Source organism: Anguilla anguilla, chromosome 9 (genome assembly GCF_013347855.1).
Source record: "Anguilla anguilla isolate fAngAng1 chromosome 9, fAngAng1.pri, whole genome shotgun sequence".
In the NCBI taxonomy this organism is placed as follows: domain Eukaryota; kingdom Metazoa; phylum Chordata; class Actinopteri; order Anguilliformes; family Anguillidae; genus Anguilla; species Anguilla anguilla.
In genome coordinates, this window is record NC_049209.1 from 36,745,511 (window position 1) to 36,761,262 (window position 15,752).

General features: G+C 39.1%; 1 protein-coding gene across 1 annotated transcript in view; it reads right to left on the reverse strand.

The window, feature by feature from the left end:
- tmem132e (transmembrane protein 132E) overlaps window positions 1-15,752 on the reverse strand; it is a 517,422-nt gene that overhangs the window by 491,663 nt on the left and 10,007 nt on the right. The gene's annotated exons all lie outside the window — the stretch shown is intronic.

Genomic DNA, 15,752 nt, shown 5'->3' on the forward strand with positions numbered 1-15,752 from the left:
CTCATACCTATACAGCACCGAGAATGTGTCACTTTTCAGGGTTTCCTACGGTTTCCTGCCGGGCGTTCCCTCTCCCTCTCGCTCGCTCGCTCGCTCGGCATCTTCCTCCCCCTCCCCCTCCCCCTCCCCCTCCGCGGTGCGCCCCCCCCCCCCCCCTCCGGCGCACCCTGCTCAGGGCTGATTGCGAACTCGGGGGAGATCTACCTGAAGATCGAAAGAGAGCCCCAGATTTTCCCCGTTGATCTCCCCAGACTCCCCGCCCGACCTTCCGGGGACCCGGTTTCACCCAGGCCCCCATGACTCCCTGCTCAACCTTTGGGGGACCCGGCCACACCCATGCTCCCGTGACTCCCCACCTGACCTTTGGGGGACCCTGCCACAACCACGCTCCCGTGACTCCCCACATGACCTTTGGGGGACCCTGCTACACCCAGACTACCTCGTCTCCCCGCCCGACCTTAGGGGGACCCGACTACACACAGGCTCCCGTGACTCCCTGCTTGACCTTTGGGGGACCCGGCTACACCCAGGCTCCTGTGAAGCCCTGCCCAACCCCTGGGAAGACAGGAATTACTCAGGCTCCCGTGACACCCCACCCGACCACTGGGGGACCCGGCTACACCCAGGCTCCTGTGAAGGCCCGCCCGACCCTTGGGAAGCCAGAAATCACACAGGCTCCAGTGACTCTAGGCTCCCAGTCTCCAGGGTCCCCCCCATAGCAACTTGAGAATACTCCAGGCAATGAAGCCCAAGCAGCTGGAGGTGGTGGAGTTGGAGGCGGGTTCGCGATCGGCTCTGGTGGTGTTGTGTTGGGGGGGGGGGGGGGTGGTGTTTGTGCTGTGGGGTGGGGGGGTGGGTGGTGAGGGGTGAGGGGTTGTCCGGTGTGTGTGCATTATTATAATAATGATAATAATAATAGGGTTCCTACTTCGTAATCGTAATCCACAAGTTTTTCTTACAGGGTTACTTTGCATTTTTACACACAGGTCCGCTACACTACTTATCACAAATTAGGTGCTAAACTTGGCCCCCCCCAAAATTTTGCTCTGCCTCCCAATCACACCAGTCTACATCTGGGACTGACTACGAAGTATGAATGTATATTTATTTTTTGCTTTATCTAAGAATCATTTAAAAATATTTTCTGGTGAATGCAAAGGAATTCTGATCATTTGATAATTTGCAAAAAAGGATTAAAACAACACACAAGCAAAGAATTCATTAATTTCAATTTCCTGGACCTTTAAATTAGGTTTTGGTGACACTGGCCAAATAGGGTGTTAAGAGAATATTAGTCCAACCAAGTTCAGATATTTGAACTTTATTGTAATGAGGCCATTTCTGTTGAGAATTTGAATTGTTATTTTATTTTCATTATATTGCTGTTTACTTTTATTTAGACATTGTATCTGTTTTAAAAGCTTTTTTATTTCATTCAAGAGATTCTATTTGCATTTGCACTGAAAACTATACATTTTCTTAACAAAATAAAAAAGAAATGGTTAAATGTTTAAGCATTGTTTTTGTACACTTGACTCAGGAATAAATGACTCTTCAACAGTCTTTTGAAAAAACATTGTGAGTATCAAATCGTGAATGTATTGTGTATCAAAACAAATTGTGAGCAGAGTGTATTGTTAATACACTCTAATGGTGAGAACGAGTGCAGCAGAGGGGGTGCAGTGTTCACAGGCACTGTCAGGGAACCCAAAACCATCCTGCACTCTGCACTTTGAAAAGGATCAAGCTTGCCAGGCAACTTGATGAGTGTGAAAATCAACTGCAGAGTGCATATGTTACATCTGTAGTTGCTATTGCAGGCAAAGTAATTAGACTAATACTTGAAAAACAACATACAAAAATGCAAGCTGATTCGAAAACCAGTGCTACCCAATGTTTCCTAAATTGTTTCAAGTAACTTGGCGCTGTGTGTACAAGTATACAGTACATTAATTGGGCAAATACATGTGTGGATAGGTTTTCAAGAGTCAAGATTGATTTAGGCTAATAGGCCTCAATATGTCTATTTTTATCTGTATACATGTGTTTATCCACCCAGCCTTTCTGTAGCGTGAATGATTGTATGTTTCTTGGCGCTTCCGTGCCGCAACTAAAAAAGGCGTCAGACACATTCCAATCCATTGCTCAGCTTAGCAGAGAATCCACATTTCAGAGCACCTCAGAGACAGGTAGAATAATAATACATATTTCAAATAATAAATACGACATTGAAAAAAACAAAACAAAAAATGAAATATCAACTCGCCATCCCTGCTACCTGCATACTGCATGCAGAGTACCGTATTATTTATTTAGACATTGGCAGACAACAGCATAAATTGCATCTTTTGTTTATATTCAATATTAGTAATTGCAGTGAGAAACTGCAGCTGTAGACACAAGAAGTTTGTTATATTATGGTAGCAACAGAACAAAACGGACTAGGCTATATATATATATATATATATATATATTTACCGTCATTGTTTTATTATACCAGCATGTTTTTGCGCGTTTGCAGAGAAACTGAAATACTACCAATAACAATGGTTTGGCTATTTCTCAGCATAATGAGGGATTCAAAGACTAAACAAACTCACCCGATATTGTCTTCAAATGGATCCATGCTAAAGAAAAGTAATTATTCATCCTCTCAAAAAGCTTTTACTAACAGACTTTTAGCAGCAAAAAAATGAAATATCAACTCGCCATCCCTGCTACCTGCATACTGCGTGCAGAGTACCGTATTTATTTAGACATTGGCAGACTACAGCATAAATTGCGTCTTTTGTTTATATTCAATATTAGTAATTGCAGCGAGAAACTGCAGCTGTAGACACAAGAAAGTTTGTTATATTATGGTAGCAACAGAACGAAGCGGACTATATATTTACCGTCATTGTTTTATTATACCAGTGTGTTTTCGCGCATTTGCAGATGTAGGAGCCATTAATTGTTGGTTTATAATAAGAACCCCAAAAAGGTATTATGAAGTTTATTTATTCTGTTCTACATTTAAATAGAAATTATAATGGAATTTATCATGCATTTGTTATTTATTGTTTAGTGCGCATTCATTATTGCATGAGTGTGTCCCTCTATAGGAGAAGTGAGAATAAATTCTATTTTAGACGGTGCGGTGACGCGGGCCAGCAAGAGTAGACAGTGCGAGCAGAAACAGTCATTGACCGGGTTTGCACAACCGAACTGGACGAGTGGAATCTGTGAAACTTTGGATGGACTTTAACTTTAAGTTCATTTTTAAAGTTTTATGTTCATTTATTTTGTAAATAAATTCAACAAAAGGAACAAAAACAATGTATTTTTATTTTCATTACAACACGCGTCAGACAATTGCACGCAACTCCGAATGAAGTGGATAGAAGTGGGGAAAGTCTAATGGAACACAGGAAACAAAAGGACAGAAACTTAACCTGTTTTTACCACTACAGCAGAGAAACTAAAACACTGTCAATAAAAATGGTTTAGCTATTTCTCAGCATAATGACGGATTCAAAGACTAAACAAACTCACCCGATATTGTCTTCAAATGGATCCATGCCAAAGGAAAGTAATTATTCATCTTCTCAAAAAGCTTTTACTAACAAACTTGTAGTAGCATGCACTCCATTGCTTCCTCGACGCGAAAATTTGGCTGTGTTTTGTTGACATAGTTAAAGCACCATAGATTCACCTGAATGACTAAAGATACATGCCACTCAAAGTTCAGACCCTCCCCTCACTGATAGAAACTAGACCCGAAGGTGTCGGATTACTTATTTGCGTCGCCATGGATGTCTCCTAGCCGCTTGCCTTTACTATGTCGTAACACTTAGATGGCATGTCATAACAATTAGATGGCCCGGCGCCGGCGCATATGTAAAGCTGAAGCGCTTCCGTGCCACAACTAAAAAGTCAAAATGGCGGGCAAACAATATGGCGGACATAGGTGGTCCCAGTAGCAAAGTTGCAGAGAGGTTTTGTGTTGATCTGACTTATGGTGTGGGAGTTATGGCCTTTTAAGCATGAACCTATATAGGCCTAGGTGATTTGTAGTGCCTGAGTAGTAGGGGGCCATAAGAACCCACCTACTAAATTTGGTTGGTCTAGGACTTATGGTTGCTGAGCCTCAGACACTTTTAGCAGAGAAAAATAAGAATAAGAAGAAATAATAATAATAATAATAATAATAATAATAATAACAGATACAATAGGGTTCCACCAGCTTCGCTGCTTGGACCCCTAATAATAATAATAATAACAATAATAATAATAATGCAAAAACATTGACACACACTGTCGTATGCATACCTAAATATATAATAATTCACTCTTTTATGTTTTTCTGTACTCTACAGTATGTAATCTTTTGTGACATGGGGATGGGACAACATTTTTACAAATGATACTGTTTATGATCACTCCAAGGGAAATCTTACATTCATAACACAGGATTGAGCAACCTATGACCATTTACACTATAGTGTGTGAAATGCCCACATAAGAGAATAGCACAAACCTCCAGAAAGACAATCCATTTCATTGTGAGTGGCATGAATTCTAGTAAAGCAGGCTAATACAAGCCACTATGCTAACTCTGCCAATGGTGCGCTAGAAATGACCCAATACTCACATCTATCACTTGGCCCCCAATACAAATATGCTGAGAATTATTAGTAAAGGTTAACAGTTGTCTATTATGACCAATGCAAAGATAACAATATCAAAAATAAAACACAGCACGAATCATTGAAATTCTACAAACAGTAATATATCTTCACCATGTTCGTATGTATCCTTGCTTCCACCTCCTATTCTGACCCACTCCCCAAATCCATGTCAGCAAGGTGAGATTTTTTTTTTAGCCATGCTGAAGAGTTGGCAAAATGAGTAAAATCTTCCAAAAACCAAAAAACAATTAGACCCCAATGAGAGCTTGTATATTACTATGTGACATTACGGTTGACTACGCAATGCCGTGCTCAGCCAACCATTCATGCCGTTACACCTGGCACTCAATTGTTGTCATAAATTTCAAATGAGACATGCCATACACCATTGGGAAGCTTATACTGTCCTCAACTGGATGAAAGTTGTTACCAATCAACCATAATCAACTGAAAAGAGTTATTATGGCGTAAAAAGCAAGCAGAGTTTTTGGCGTGGCCGAAGTAAATACCTACTTTACACCCGTGGGTAGGTATTTATTTGCGTGTATCTATTTGCGTGTTTATTTCTTAGATTGTTCAAGACAATAAAGAACCACTGAATCTTGAAAGGGACACACCTACCGTATATGAAAAAACAATATTAAGCTTTATTCCAAATTCAGTCACAGTTATTAGAATGACGTGAAAAAATTACAAGAATTCCTTGTTTATTTTGATATTCAGTGAGCAGCCTTTTTCATGGCAGTATTGGCATACCTTCAGGCTGTTGTTGGCTCTATCTTGTGGCTATGATAGAATATAAATTTTTGGTTGTGAAAGAATATTTTTATGAACTCCCAGATAGATAGTCCAGTGTATTATGTACAAATTTGTTTCCAGGAGCACTGAATGTCTGAGTTGAGCAATCTCAGGCCACCGGCATCCTGCCCACTACGACGCAAAGGCCACTAGTGCACAAAGGGGAAAATTACTGAAGATGCTGAGGAGTAGGCCTACGTATCACCAATTATGTTTTTATCAAGATACTAATCCCACACAGCTGGAGGGCATGCAACAGTGTGGTACAAAATTTTTTTTTTTTTTTTTACCTCTAAACAGACTCAAATACAACTTGGGTAATATAAATATGATGATGATTTGATTTCTCGCCCTCATACCCATTTCTGGCTAAAAGCACCTTTTCAGTGTTGTCAGCAGCTGTGTACCTGAATGGTCAGTGTTCTCTAGAACAAGAAATATCATTGATACTCTGCAAATGATTTCCCCTTTTGAAATTTTCATTATTTTGAATTATGAATTCAAGGAGGTCTCATGTTTTAGACTGGGTGGCCCATGCAAGTCTACTTTCAATTACAGCTCTTTTATACCCAAGTGTATGGAGGCCACAGCAAAGAACTTTACTGGTAAGTAGGTAAAATACTATAAGTAGTAGGGATGGTTGATTTTCAACTTTTTCACAGATTGAAGGATCACGTAATGTGCTTGATTCCAAATTGATACCTAGCATGGGGAAGAATAGATTTTAGAACGCATATTGGCCAGGCAGCACCACAAGTTGTATAGAAAATGCATGCCTGCATAAGAACGCACATCGGCCCCCAAGTTTTTCCATCATAATCAAGTCTTAATGGTCAGTTCATTGTGTCAATAAATAGTGTGAGACATGACACAAAGAATTTTATTTTCAATACACAAATGTTGCACACCCACAAAACCAATACACACTGGCTTGGCTGAATATTCAATTCTGATTGGCGGGGACATTGTATTATTGTGTATTATTTTGCCATATGCGCCCTATGGAGTAGCGCCTGAAAAAGTTCAATCACCTTTATAAATGAATGGACATCGGACTGACTTGATAAATAAAGCAAGCAAACAGCTACAATACCATACTTGCAACAGTCTCATCTTGGTGTCCATGAATAACTGTATAGAAGGCAGCTAGTCTAGTCACAGCTTGACTACATTTATAGTAGGGATGAGCGAGTACATCATTATCTGTATCTGTATCTGTTCAACCAACAAAATTATCTGTATACGTATCCGTACTCGGAATGGGTGGGGCTTAAACCGGAAGTGGACAAGGCATAACCGGAAGTTGGTATTTTAACATCTTAGCAAAGCCCCTAGCGGTCGGCAGGCCAGCATGCCGAGATTACTGAACTCAGACATTCAGTGCTACTGCAACCAAAGTATGAGTTAAAAACAGAAACGCTTTGTTTTAGTTTCATTAGTAGACGATACATGACAACTAAGCCGAATACCGAATTTCGCCACGCACCCCCTCCCTGCAGTCTCATCTGCAACTACACCCCCACCCATGACATAATGGACAATACTGTCTATCTGGGCATTCATAAAAATATTCTTTCACCACTCAAAAATCGTACTCCGTCATAGCAACAAGATAAACCCGACAATAGCCCTAAGATATGCCAATACAGCAGTGAAAACGCTGCTCACTGAATAACGAAATAAACGAGACAAATTTTTAAAAAATGATAACATGTCATTCTACAGTCAATATCTGGGGCTAAATATTGAATAAATACACAACCTTACCATTGGTTTTACGCGTAGAGATGTCCCTTTTGAGTCTGAGTGGTCATATATTGTCTTGGACAATCCGTTTGTGAAATATACGCGCATTTGTGATGCTTGGGTACCTTCCAAAATAAGCTGTGCGTAATACCACACGTGTCGTTTACGGCATTGTCGCCCTTTTTAGTACAGACTGGCTTGATTGACAATTCATTTATTCAGTAGGTGAGAGATAAGCTTTCTAACAATGTATAACATGTCTAATTTTGCTTTTGGAATAGCGTTTTATAAGTCAGCATAACCGAAAATTTTCTTATCATCGCATTCACTCTGTGGTAGCAGTAAAATACACTTATGCTGGTTTTATTAGTTTTTTAAATGAACTGACTGTGTGAAGACAGTAGTAGACAGAGCGTGCCAGGTTACAGTTGGCTAACCACGATGTACTGTATGTCTTGTGATTTCAGGTGAGCGACGACGTCTAAATTTGCACAAAAGTGATCTTGCATTAGTACAGTGGATGTATAAGAATGATAGGATGTCAATGATTGTAGTACAGTGTGTGTATGAGATTGCTAAATGTTAGGAAATACAAGTACATGCTTATATCATGTAGTCGCTAGCTAACTGGCTTGTTAGCCTCACTGTAGCAGTTAGTTAACTGGTTAGTTAGCCCCACTGTAGCAAGCTAGAAATGTCCGTTTGTAATCAGTAATATGTGCTTACGTGTGAATGTCCAGTAAATGTGTGTCTTTAGCTATGGTGAGAATATTGTGTTGATCCGAATCTGAGAATTGCAAATTTTATTTTATTGAGAATATATAACAATAGATAATAGATCGCTGTGGACAGAGTGGCTGTGACAATGGCAAGATTGTGTTGTGTGGCGCAGCAGCAGTGAACTTTGTATAGGCTCTCTGTAGAGGAGGAGCTCTGTGTGTGGCTGGCCTATCACGATTACGGATATTGACACATTTTACTCGGATGGTACTCATGCTCATAAAAAGTACATTATCTGTACCGGATACTAGTTTCATCGGAGTATTCGCTCAACCCTAGTTTATAGTTTAGCCTGTTTCGAATGAAGCCTAATTCAGTAGTTGGCTAGCAAGCCATCAGTCATAAAAAAAATTTAAAAGCAGGCTTCAAAACCATTCTGACTTAAAATCAAAGTCAATTTTAATATTAGGTAACCTAGTTGAGGTAGTCTACAAGAAAGAGGCGTCCATTGTTAAACAATAGCCTATAGGGCATGAGATATTTGCTAGAATACTTAAGTAGGCTAACTTTCCTTTGCAATGGAATCGCGTATTTTGAAACGCATATTTTCATTACAAATATTTTCATTGAAAGAGGTAGCATAATCGCCCCAGCTTAGGGCATTCAAACTACATAAGCTCAGCTGCTTGGATATTGCTTATACAACAGCTCACCAACAAAACATGCATTTCAAAATATATTTTCTTTATTCTGTTCAAATTAGATGAAAACATTTAATGCTTCAAATTTAATGTTTTTTTCTTTTTCTTCTGTATGATAAATTAAGAAATGGAGCCAAATTCCAAAACATAGTTGTACACACATAGCCTTAATGAGAAAATAAAAGATTAGACACGTATCCAAGTAATCAATCAATTCATTACTCATACTCATCCCTAATAGGTAGGAATGTGTGATGAGCTGGATGCATGAGCTTAATGGGTTGACAGTTGGGTTTGATATATTGCAGAGGGACAACAGTTTGTTTTGCATGGCATACAACCAAACTGAATACAAAGCGGACCTTACCAGCGTAGGGGACACTCCCTTCTTTAATGTATTTTACTCCTCAACATAAAGGAAAACTTTGCAAAAGGTAGGGCACAATTTATTCCTAATGCACTAAAGAACTTGAAGATGGAGACAATACTGATCGGGGTGTCTCTCATAAAAAAGGACAATGTGCAACGCTTGTATAAACAATTGTTGCACTTCTTTCAGAAAGCACCTTTGACTTCCGGTTTCATGATGAACGAGGTAGCAGCTTGAGTCTCCTGCTCTGCAGAACCCTCGAGACAATTTTCCAACAACTACAGAACTATTCAGCAGCGCTTAACGAGAGTGTGATGGTAAGAAGTCTAAAGATGTCGGGAAGAGCCGGTAAAAATGCATCCAAAACCGATTCTGGATGAGAAAAGAAAGAATCCACACTAGCGGCTCAGACTAATCAAGCTAGCTCTACCCACCCCAACAAAGAAGGCGAGAGAGAGGATTCCGCGATTCTAAAAGAGTTAAAAGATCTAAGGAGAGAGAATCAAGAAGCACATAATGCCACTCAGTCATCAGTGAACAAACTTGAAAAGTCCATGTCCCAGGTAAAGGAATGGATTGAGAAAACAGAAGGAAGGAATTAAGGAAATTGAGTCAGAAATCAACAAAATTGATGACAGAGACACGAGAGGGCGCTCCGATACCTTGTAAAAAGAGATGCACAGCAAGATGCGAGGATTTGCAAAATAGACTCAGACACAACAATATCCGGATTTACCAAGCGCCTGAAGGTAGTGAGGCTAAGGATACTTTGAGTTTGTGAAAGAGTTGGCTAAACCGAGAGACCCTAGCGCCCCCCCATGCTCTATCATTGTGCGATTTCTGGACTTCAATGTCAAAGAATAGCCTATGTGCTGCAGCTTGCATGGGGACAACAAGTCCCATTTCAGGGGGAACAGATCTACTTTGACCATGACTACTCCCCACACCTGCAAAAGAAGAGGGGACAGGTGCGTCAGGTCATTAAACAGCTGAAGGGAAAGGGGATACGTGCCAAGTGTCCCTACCCGGCACAACTCAGAATGACTACGGATTCAGGAGAGGAGGAGTTTTAAACCCTGATGGATGCAATTCCCACACTAAAATAACTGGGAATTAATGTCCAAATCGACGAGAGAGAGAGACTACAGAGAGAACTGACAAGAGATAGATGGCGAATACAAGGAAGCGGGCGTGACCAGCGAAAGAAAAAAACCATGATGTCACTATCCGGTGCGGATTTGAGAACACTCATGAATGACAAAGATGAGTAAACCAGTTAAGGACAGACTCACTTAATGTTTACAGCATGATGAACATGAGAATTAGCCTAATTGTTACGCTGCTGATTATGCTTTATTTTGAGTAACATATTGAGTTGTTGGTAAACTGAAATATTTAGAATCTATTTGATTGTATATGCAGGGGGTTTAGTGGTCAGAGATTGGGCCATAGGTGGATCACACATAGCCTGTGTTTTAAGGCAAAGGCTTTCCCTAAAGGCGATGATACTTTTGTGGTTAGCTTCAATTGTACTTAGTGCAATGCTCCCTGAGAGTGACAGCTACACCTCTCTGCCCATAAAACTCTGGGAGCAGGTTGCAATGGTAATTTATGTTAGACAGCCTGCTGGAGTGTTGGAAGTTCTATGTTCTCCCTTACAAGTGAATAGGGAACTGTTCAGGTTTGTTCTGTATGTGTTTTATATTCCTTGACAAATGTTCCAAGCTCATAGTATGGAAGGTAGATCTATGTTTTATATGAGACTTACACAAACCAGGATCAATATATCAACAATGACAATATGACAAGCTTAAACTGTATTAGTTATAATATAAATGGTCTTAATAATACAATTAAGAGGAAAAAAATATTTGGACAATTTAAGAAAATGCAATGTTCCATAGCATTTAATCAAGACACTCACTTATCAATAATTGAACACAGGAAACTGAAAAGGGAATAGGTGGACCACGTATGTAGTGCTTCTTGTCAAAAGGGAAAGAAGAGAGTAGTGGATATTTTATTTAGGCTAATAAATCCGTATATTTTACCAAAGAAAAGGAAATTGCAGATGACCAAGGCAAATATGTCATGGTCGTGGGGTCAATAGGAGGAATAGATTGAACTTTTCTAAATATATATGCACCAAATGAAGACTGCCCTATCTTCTTTAAACGCATAGCCTCACTTTTGGCTGATAATGCCAAAGGAATTATTATTACGGCTGGAGATTTTAACTGTGTACTAAATTCAAAATGAGATAAACTCCCTGCAGATAGTGGACCCATTTCTAAAAAATCTAGATCACTGAATGCAATGATAAAAGAATTTGGACTTATAGATGCGTGGCGTTTCCATCACCCCAGGCAGAAAGACTTTACTTTTAGGTCAGGGGTCCATGGTAGGTATTCTCGGATAGATTTAATTTTGTATTTCCAAGCAAGATATTGACAAGGTTGAATCCTGTAATATTGAATCACTGACCATCTCAGATCATGGACCCGTAACTCTTCAACTTAACCTTGGAACTAATAGCCTAAGACTTTTAAATATTGGCAGCTCAATGTATCCATGCTGTCTGATTCTCTCATACGGGAGAGGATAAGTCGAGAGCTGAAGAGTTATTTTGATTCTAACAATAATGGGAATGTTTCACCATCAATTTTATGGGATGCGGCAAAGGCTGTAATGAGAGGTAAAATTATTTCAATGTCAACTGCCTTAAAGAAACAGCGACTTGAAAAACAGCAGAATCTAGAAAATGAGATTAAAATGCTAGAAAGGAAACATAAACACTTTAGAGATGAGGAAGACCTAAAAAGCTCTACAAAAATGTAGACAAAAACTAGATGAGCTGTTGACATATAAAGTGGAAGGGGCCCTTACATTTACTGGTCGGACTTACTATGAGATGGGAAACAGGGCAAGCAAGCTTTTGGCATTCCAGCTCCGCAAAATACAGTCAAGTCGGGTAGTTCCAAAGATTAAACATCCAGTTACAAATTCAGTGGTAATGCAACCACATGAAATTACTAATGCCTTTGCAGCCTATTATAGTGACCTATATAAAGCACAAGAATTGGAAAACAAGGAAGAAAAAATTTAAAACTTTCTAGATAATCTTAAAATCCCTAAACTGTCTATCGATGAGGCTGAGGAATTGTCCTCTCCTATTACTGAGAATGAGATATCAGAAACTATTCGGCTGGGTACAAACAACATTAGAAGAACATTAAATCTGCAATCAGTGGCTGGATCCAGAAAGGAACTGTCAATGCTTCTCGGCCTAGATGCCGAGAAAGCATTTGACAGAGTTGATTGGCTGTATCTGGAACTAACATTGAAATGTATGCGATTTAACAACATATTTATTGATTGGATAAAATATTATATATAAAAATCCTAAATCTCGAGTCAGGGTCAATGGCCACTGCTCTCAATTTTTTGAGATACAGAGAGGGACACGCCAAGGGGAAGTTTTGTCTCCATCACTATTTGCGATTAGCATAGAGCCGCTAGCGGAGATGATTAGATCAAACCCTCAGATACAGGGAATAGATGACCAAAAGGGTATTACACACAAGATTTCGTTATTCGCAGATGACATCTTACTTCGTCGTCAGGCTGTAAGGTAAATGGGAATAAATCAGAAGCTATGATGATAGTGGGAACCTCATTTGAACAGTATAGCACCCTTCCATTGGGCTAGAGAGGGATTTAGGTATTTAGGAATTATTCTGACTCCCAGGATTAATCAGTTATATCAAGCAAACTACGAGAAGCTGATTTTACAAAACAAATCAAACATTGCTAGATGGGAAATTTTACCTCTCTCTTTATTGGGAAGAATAGAATCAATTCGAATGAATGTGCTACCCAGATTTCTTTTTCAGTCTGTGCCCATACCAGTACCTGCTACTACCTTCAAGATGTTAGATAAACTTTTATCAAAATATATCTGGCAGAAGAAAAGACCCAGAGTAAGGCTCAAAACACTCCTTTTACAAAAACACAAGGGTGGTCTTGGCCTGCCAAATCTTAAAAACTAGGCCTACTATTGGGCAGCCCAACTACGGATATTAGTGCATTGGATTAAAAATGACTAGGATACAGGATGGGTACAGATTGAACAAAATTCAATTCCAGAGGCTCCTCTCCGATCAATAATATTCTTGGGTAAAGCACATTGGAAAAAAATGAAAATTGGAAACAAGTGAATGTGTGGGGAAATGTATGGAAAAATGGGGTGGGGGGCAAGTTCAATATCAAGGGCCATGCCAATAGCATATAATACAGATTTTCGTCCATCTTTGTGTGATGGTGGCTTTAAAAGGTGGGTGGACTCGGGCCTGGTTACCATTAATCAATTAATGGAAGGAGATCGTTTGAAATCTTTTGCACAACTACAGCAATGTTTTGGGATGCCTTCGAAAGACCTATTTAGATACTTTCAAATAAGGCATTATGTAATGACTCACATCGAGTGGGAAGCAATTAAGGGACCTCCATCAAGCATGGAACGATACTTTATTAACATGATAGAAAATAATTTGATGGAAAGAAAACATATATCTATTTAGAAAATGTTACAATTAGATGATTCAGGAGATACCTCTTATATTAAAGAAAAATGGGAATTGGAAGCTAATGTGATAATAGATGATAAAGAATGGGAGGAAAGTCACTTAAGTAGCCATAAGATCACAAATAAGCCTATGTGGAGGGAGTTTGACTGGAAAGTTAAGGTTTTTTAAGATCCCTCAAGTGATGTCTGGGTTTGTTGGAGGGTCCTCACCATCATGCTGGAGAGGCTGTGGAATGATTGGGGATCATACACATATTTTTGGGATTGTCCAAAACTGCAGAAATTTTGAGAGAATATTAAAAGTGAGATAACAGTCATTTTAGATGTTGATTTAATTTGAATCCACTGTTTTATAAGCTGGGATGTATACTGAGAGGTATACTCTATGGGGATCATTTTGCATAACTTAAGGGTATTATTGTTATTTGCCAGGAAAATGATAACTATTTCTTGGTTGCAAAAATCAACCCCCTACAGTGGAACAATGGACTAAGAGACTGAGACAGGTGTACATAATGGAAGAAATGACTGCACAATTGCAAATGAAAAAGGATATTTTTGTGCGGAGATGGACACCTGTAATTCTGTATCTGGCTGAATAGAAAAAAAAATAATATATATATATATATATATATATATATCTTTTTTTTTTTTTGTTTTTTGCTTGTGTTATTTTCTGGAAATAATGTTTTTTCCTTCTTAGGAACTTTGATTGGTAATTGAAAATGTTGGATGAGCTTTTTGTCAACGAACGTTCGAGATTGTATGTGATCAATGTATTATCTTGACACTAAATAAAATTAGTTCAAAAACAAAGAAAGCACCATTAAGCCCTCTGTGGGGCATCTGACAGTCACGGCACATCTGCATCCAGTGTTCCACAATGAACTCTTTCACTGTAAATCAAGGAGAACCTCTTCAGAATTGTAGTTAATGGCTGTTCGTGCTCTCAAAATTTTCTTTTGTGACACCACTTCTGAATGTCACTGCATGTGGCATAGCTGTACCAAGAAAAGCATGCAAGACCCAACATGCAGGCTTGAACACATTGTTTGCTCAATACTATAAAATCAAGAGACAGTATATTGAAAACCATGATAGAACCATCAGTACATGCTTAGTGATTTTCAAAAAAATACATTTTAATGAGGTTCTAGGCCATTAAGCTCAAAACTACTCTCTCTACCTTACCTACCTCATTGGTCATACAAATGCCAGTGTACTGAGGCAAAAAAAATTCTTAAAACATCAAAAAGATAAGCAAATTAATGGTTCAATGGCTGCACACACCAATGTACTGTATATCAGAATACCAATAAAGGAGCACTGATAGCAACCAAGTCAGGCTACCCTGAAAACTTATTACTATACATATGATTCTCCATACAACTTCTTAAGAGAACGTTACAAGATCACTGTGAAAGCTACTGCCCACGATTGGAAAATCAACACACACTGCCTCAAATAGAGTCATTTTTTAACTGCAAGCCAAGAATTTACTAAGTAAAAGACAAAATGCTGAAGATAAACAATCATCAAACATCACAGCAAACAAGCTCTACATATTTGGGAGCACATATGTGAATACTGGAAAGGGCTTGCCTTCCTCCTTGTAGGAGAGGGTTTATTGTGGCAAAATACCATGGACAAATTATGTAATGCTTTAATATTTTAGCTTTTCCAACTATACCTTACTGAGTGTACCAAGCACTGGCAGTGACTAATTTTTGGGGAAAAAACAATGAAATTGCTACATTTTTTCCACAGAAGGTATAGGAATTAGTTGCTAGGCAATGGTACAAAAACAAGGCCATTCGGAGCAAACAGAAATATCAAGTACTAGGCCTATATCTGCAGGAGTTAGCAGCATGATGCAAAACAAAAAACAAATACTCCCACATCCACAAAAGATGAAGTGTAGGTTGTTTTTCTTAGAATTAGGAAACTTCTGTAAACCACTGCAAATGCGGTTGTTTTCATGACACTCAGTAAAAATGGTTTGAAATATGAAATCACAGAATAATACATAAAAGCCAGAGCTGTGATTAACAAACAAACACGTCCCTGGAGAGTACAACTGATCACAGATTTAATGGCAGGTGTTCCGCTGTTTCACTATTTATCTAGTGTCGTGATCCTCCGTCTGCTGTCTGACTGCACTG